The sequence below is a fragment of the Mus pahari genome, chromosome 12 (genome assembly GCF_900095145.1).
Source record: "Mus pahari chromosome 12, PAHARI_EIJ_v1.1, whole genome shotgun sequence".
Classification (NCBI taxonomy): domain Eukaryota; kingdom Metazoa; phylum Chordata; class Mammalia; order Rodentia; family Muridae; genus Mus; species Mus pahari.
In genome coordinates this window covers 21,724,631-21,731,632 of record NC_034601.1, presented here as the reverse complement: position 1 = coordinate 21,731,632, position 7,002 = coordinate 21,724,631, and positions in this window count along the sequence as shown.

Below are 7,002 nucleotides of genomic sequence, written 5' to 3'. Positions count from 1 at the left end.
GAAAGGAAAGGAAAGGAAAGGAAAGGAAAGGAAAGGAAAGGAAAGGAAAGGAAAGGAAAGGAAAGGAAAGGAAAGGAAAGGAAAGGAAAGGAAGGGAAAGGAAAGGGAAAGGGAAAGGAAGGGAAGAAAAAGAAATGTGCAGACACATATACAAACAAATAATATAATTAGGAATACAAATAAAGACATAATTAATGCACTTAGAAAATCATTACCTATGGCTTTTTGGCAAAGACTGAGATTGGCTCAATTCTGATGTAGAATTTGGTAAACAGGAAAGGAAAGAGTTTGCTTGGAGTAATAACTATTCAGCTAAGGAGAAAAGTAAGTACATTGTGTTATCGAGGAATGAGGTTGTAACAAGCATTCATGCACAATTTAAGAGCAGAGATTTTTTTTTAAATTTGGCTTGATCATGAAAGTGTCCAACAATGCCAAGAACAGGGATTGTGTAATTATAGAAGCCCACACACTGAGGTGGTTTGTTTAAGACTCTGAACACCAAGGAAATAGGGATTGTGCAACTGTGTCTATTGAATGCCAGGTTTCAGTACATACACATTGCATACATGAAAGGAGATTCCATGTTCTGGGTATTGTTCTATTTACTAGAGAGTTACTGGTGAGTAAAAAAGTTTCGGGCTAGAAAGTTCCGGTCCTGCTCAGGATCTCCTCTGATGTTTGCTATTGTCAAATAAGACATACTAAGTGTAAAACTTCCAGGGGGAAGGTTCTGCAGTGACCCTGTGTTCAAACCATATGTTTGGCATATGTTTGATTTTCAAAGTGTAAGGCATATTGATAGTATATATCAATGGGCTGGAATTCTGATTTTTGTAAACTGTATTCAAGGGTAATATGAGAGGTGAAGCTTTTGACAATTGTTGAGTAAGTTTGATCATCGTAGATAATAACCCTGTATGACTGAGGTTTGAAATAAGCAATTAAAAAATGGGTAAGTAAAGTTCTTTACCAATGCCTTCCATAAATAAAAGTACATGTCCCACACACTTCAGTTTTCCATCACTGTTGTTTTTATAATTTCTATGTATGTATATGTGTAGTGAGGGAGTTTGTATCATGGCATGCGTGTCCTCTGACTTAGAGGACAGCTTGCTAGAGCACGTGCCTTCCTTCCCATGAGAGGACTGAAATCAGCTCAGTAAGCTTAACAGCAAGTATCTTTAGCCACAGGGCCATCTCACTGACCTATTTTGTTGCTCTGAGATAGATCTCCCTTAGGCCAGTCTGATCTTAAACTCACAGTGTAACAGCGGTTGACCTTGAACTGCTACTGGTCTTGTTTCCACCTCCCAAGTGTTAGGATTATCGGCATGCAACACCTTGCCCACTATACCTCAGTTCTTAAATTTTCTCATGTTAGTCATATATACATGAAATAAATTGATGATTTCATTTAATTTGTTTTATGCTAGGGAGAAGCTCTACCTCCAAATGCATCACTATTTTGCAGATAAGAACAACAGGGACTATTTACTAAGTGTCCTTTTCAATCTGAAAGAGCTACAGGGAAACGGAATCAGAACAGAGCACAGTCAGCCCTGTGAGTCAGGAAGGTGGAAGTCTGCCCAAGGAAACCAGAGCCTACTCAAAACCAATGCTGCTCACACATAGGCTTCCACTTCCCCTGTTACCTGCCCACATTTCTGACTCACTGAGATCCTCAGCCAGCATTCAATGCATTCTCCATATTGACCATTGAGCAGGAGTTAGTTCCTGGAAAAAATGACATGTGGATTATCATTCTAATTCCACCAAGCATTCTGGTGAAACTATGAAGCAAGCTGCTTTATTCCTGGACTAAATCAGTTAAATAGTTTCAACTAGTATGCCCTATGGAATACATTACTCATGAAATGTGGAAGCTGTGGTTATACTCTATATCCTGCCTTGTATGTGATGTAAAAGCAATGTATATGGTTTTCCTTCTTTTCTTTCTTTAAGAAAAACTTCTGCCGCTAGAGGCTCATCTTTCCCATTTTCTGGTCCTGAAAGTTGAGTCCCTCTTCCAACTTGTCATCTGTTGTCTCATTTTGACTGCATTAGATCCCCACTTATATGTAATATTTCATTGGAATTAATATTAACTTATTGCCTATCTCAATAATCACATTGGAGGCAGCTGCTTATACATTTATTCCAGTTTTCAAATTTACTTTGGAATTCATATATGGAAGTATATTGCATTTCCATCCCTCTGCCTCTCCCTGTGTCCATACCACCCCTCATTTCAAATCCATGTCCTCTTCTTGAGTAGTTAATTAAAGCAAACATCCAAACCCAAGTCGTACTCCATACGATGAAACTATGGGACCACTTTACAGTATAGGATTCTACCTTGTATTATTACCCAAACTTGGAAAGAACCTTGGATAGCATCTTGGCCAGTCCCCTCATTATATAAATGAATAAAATCAAGTATCCAGGAGAGTATCTTGGGTAAGAGAAGAAGCTGCAGATAGCATGGCAAGCCTTGGCTTTCCTTTGTACTTTGCCTGTGAGAGTCATGAACAATGAAGGCATCGGTTAGCATTCACTTCACACATGTCTCTATTGTGAATTCAAAAATTGAATTTCACTGGACATTTCATTTTCATAGATTACAAAACAAAGTCCAAGAAGATTTCTGGCCTTGCTTCTAACTTGACTCTAGTCCCTGACTTGGAGATTGACAGAGGCTACAAGAGGGGAACTCATGGCACTGGGTTCAGTTTTATTATTTATTTGCTTGTTTTCTTGCCAGAGACTGAGTAAGGTGCACTAAACTAAATTTTATTTAACGAGATGAAAAAAAAAAAAACTGTGATGAAATTCAAAATAGAACTCCAAACAAATTTTTATAATAGAAGTCATTAACCCACTTCAGTGAAATATCAACACTACAGAATTTAAATGGGAATATAAATAGTGTGGATGGCTATAAGTACAGTGATTCCATTGCTTTGTGCTTTCTACTTTTAATTGGTTATTTATTTACTTTATATTCCAATCCCAACTTCCTCTCCCTCCTCCTCTCCCAGTCCCTCCTTCCAACTTCACCTTCTTTACCCATGTACCCCTCCCCCCTCCTCAGAAAAGGGAAGGCCTCTCATGGATATCCACCAACCTTGGCATCAAATTGCAATAAGACTCAGTACATCTTCTTTTCTTGAGGCTAGACAATTCAAACCAGTTGAGGGGGAGGGACTTAAAGGCAGGCAAGGTAGTCAGAGATAGCCCCTGCTCTTGCTTTAGCAGTCCTACATGAACACCCAGCTGTACAACTGTTATATACTTACTGACATCCACCCCATGTATGATCTCTAATTTGCAGTTCAGTCTCTGTGAGTGCCTATGTGCCCAAGTTAGTTGATTCTGTAGGTTTACTTGTGGTGTCCTTGACCCCTCTGCTACCTTCAACCCTTTCTCTCCCTCTTCCACTGGATTCCCCAAGATCCACCTAATGTTTGGCTGTGGGTCTCTACATCTGTTTCCATCTGTTGCTGTGTGGAGCCTCTCAGAGGACAGGTATGCTAGGTGCCTTTCTGGAAGTATAGCAGAATATCTTCAATAGTGTCAGGGGTGGGCTTCCTCTCATGGCACAGATCACAAGCTGGATCAGTCATTGGTTCAACTTTTCCTCAAATTCTGCTTCAACTTTTACCCCTGCATATCTTGTAGACAGGAAAAATAAATTACAGATCTAAGTTTTGTGGGTGGTTTGCTGCCCCAATCTCTCCATTGGAAATCTTGCCTAGTTATAGGAGATAGCCAGTTTAGAGTCCATATCATTTATTGCTAGGAGTCTTAGCTAGGGTCACCTTCACAGATTCCAGTGAAATACAAATCAAAACAACTCTGATATTCTAGCTAACATTTGTCAAGATGGCTAAGATCAAAAGTTCAAGCAGCAGCTCATGCGTGTGAAAATGTGGAGCCAGGAAAACACTCCTCCATTGCTTATGGGAGCATAAACTTGTACGACCAGTTTGAAAACCAATTTGGTGGTTTTTCAAAAAAAAAATTTTGGAATAGATCTATCCTAAAACCCAGCTCTACCACTCCTGGGCATATACCCAAAAGATGCTCCACAATACCACAAGAATACTTGCTCACTTATGTTCTTAACAGCTTTATTCATAATAGCCAGAAACTAGAAACAACTTAGTTATCCCTCAACCAAAGAATAGATTGAGAAAACAAGGTACATTTACACAATGGAGCATTACTATCAAACACACCGTTTATTTTGACCCAGAGTCTCCATAGGGTAGCACATGGAAACCTGAGTCTCACAATCCCCTCTTGCAGCCTCCCCAGTGCTGGATTGGAGACTTGTTAGAGCAAAGCCAGCTTCTCCTCTGCCTTTTAAAACTATTGTTGTCACTATCAGGAAAAGCTTTACAGCATTATGGACATATCCTTCCTGCTTCTCTGTATCCACATCCTGTGAGGCCCCAGACACACCCTATTGGTTCACAATCTGAAATCCATACATTATTTTAAACCAGCAACACGACCCCGGAGCTTGGAAATCCCCACTTAGCTAAAATATCCTTTCACTTCTCATCTTCTCTGAACAAACACATCTTCCTTCTTCTATGTCCTGCTTGCATCACCTCACAGCTCATCTGTTTCAAAATCTGCTTGCTCATTATAATCTGCTAGAAGTTGCTATTAAATGTCAGATTTTCATAGAGATTGTCATTTCCGGATGCCATGATTTCTTGAAGTTCAATCACTAGAAGGTTCTGGAAAGTTACTACAGGAGACAACATTCTGGGTACTTTCTGTCCTATCATATAACCGTTGAAAAGATTATTCTCTGTGTCCTTCTTCCCTGTCTAGTTGAGATTTTCCCCTTAGATGGGGATGTTCCTCTTATCTCTCTAACTTTAGCATTAGATCAGTGTATAAAGTATGCTTCTTATAACCGTGAAGCAATGAATGGCAGAAATAAATTTACAAAGAGGGAATATTTATTTAGAACATCTTCTGAGTCCATTGTGGTAGAGAGAGCAAAGTTGGCTCATATCATGGCAAATGGATGGCAGAGGGAATTAGGAGAACTAACCAGGGGCCAAGTTGTACTCTCAGTGGCATGATTCCACCAGCTAGGTCAAACTCCTAAAGTTTTAACTTCCTCTCAAATCCTTGACACTTAGAGACTAAATATTCAACTCAAGAACCTACCAGAGACAGTTCACAATAAAATCATAACACTGTATCATTTACTTTCAAATGTTCTAGCCATCTCTTCAAGATACATTTAATTTGTCTCCAAGAGTCCCTTTTAAAATGTCAACACTCAATACTGGAGAGATGTTTCAGGGGTTAAGTATTCTTGCTGCTCTTCTAGATGAAACACAAAATATCACACACAAAAGATACATAAATACCATACATTCACATACATCACACGCATAAATACATCCACACATCTCACACTGACCCAAATATCACGCATATGTTGTTAGCAAAATTTTAATGACAGATATGCTGATCTGAGATCTAGATTCTTAAGAATAGACATAAATTTGGAGATAGCTGGACAGTCATATTTTTAAAGAATTAAAATAAAAGGTCAGTGGAAAGTCACTGTATAACTTATTGAAGAAACCAAGTCTTCTAAAAATGGGATACTTCAAGGGTTCTCATATTTCACTAACATAAACTATATTATGGGTAAAGGGAAAATTCCTCAATCAATAAGTGAGAATCAATTACAAATGATGGCTAAATAGAATGACTGAAAAATGAACAAACTCATGGATTTGCATTTGCTGAAGTCTAACAGAGCTACTGAAAATTATTCTTTTAAATTTTCATCATATTTGTTCCTGTATCTGAGAGTGTGTTTGAGTGCAGAGGAGTTATGCTCCATACATAGCAAAATACACATGTGGAAGCTAGAGAATTTGCTTCTTGTCTTCAACCATGTGTGTCTCAGGGGTCAAACTCAGATCATCAGGCTTGACAGCCTGTGCCTTGAACCCCTGAGCCATCTTGCTCGCCAGATATTTTACACTTGCTCTCTTCTATTGAGATATAACCAAATATCTCAGGTGTAACTAGGCTCTCTTTCATGATCCATGGTCACCAATGTAATATTTCTCTATATTCCTATCAGGTAGTGTGGTTTTTCTTTATGCCTGAAGAGGCTTTTAGAGTCATTCCCTTCCCTTTCTTTCCCCTTCCCTCACTTCGCTTCCTTCCCCTTCTTTCTTATGTTCTCCTTCTTTTGAGAAATGGTCTCATGAATCCAACACTGGCTTTGAACTCAAACTCACTTTGCAGTCAAAGATGACCTTGAACTACTAATATTCCTGCCTCCATCTTCTGGGATCACAGAAACCTGAAACAAGCTACCCGTTTTATACAGAACTGGAACTTGAAATCATAATTCTTTGTGCATGTTAGGTAAGCACCTTATCAACCGAGCAAGAGCCAAAGACTTCTTAAAATGCTATTCAGCTCAGAACTACAGCGAGAACTGAACACTACATACTACAACACTCAGAACTCTTGGGTTCCTTTGAGCTCAAAAGACAAACTAAATGCCATGTCAGAAAAAAACAAAATGAAACAGCCCAAATCCCTTGGTCAGTTAACATTTGCAAAAATGCTGTCGGTAAGGAATTAAGCAAACATTATTTCTTTGACCTTCAAGGCTTACGTTCACGAAGGAAAAAAGCAGTCCTGGGTACACTTATATTAAAGCACACACCACTAACAAGTTTAAACATATCTTTGAGTCAAATAAATAAAAATAGCACAGGTAAGGTACAGGAAGGAGTGAAATAAAGAGACAATATGTCAGCATAACAAACAAAACACTGATTAAAAACTTGTAAGTCCCGTTTTATAAAAAGAGTATTAATATAAATACCAAATGCCTCAAATCTAATTCTATATAAACATATTTAAATGCCTCCCATCTTAATGAGCTTACTTTGAATTTGTCTTATAATATGACAGAAATAAGCATACTGCTGTATTCTC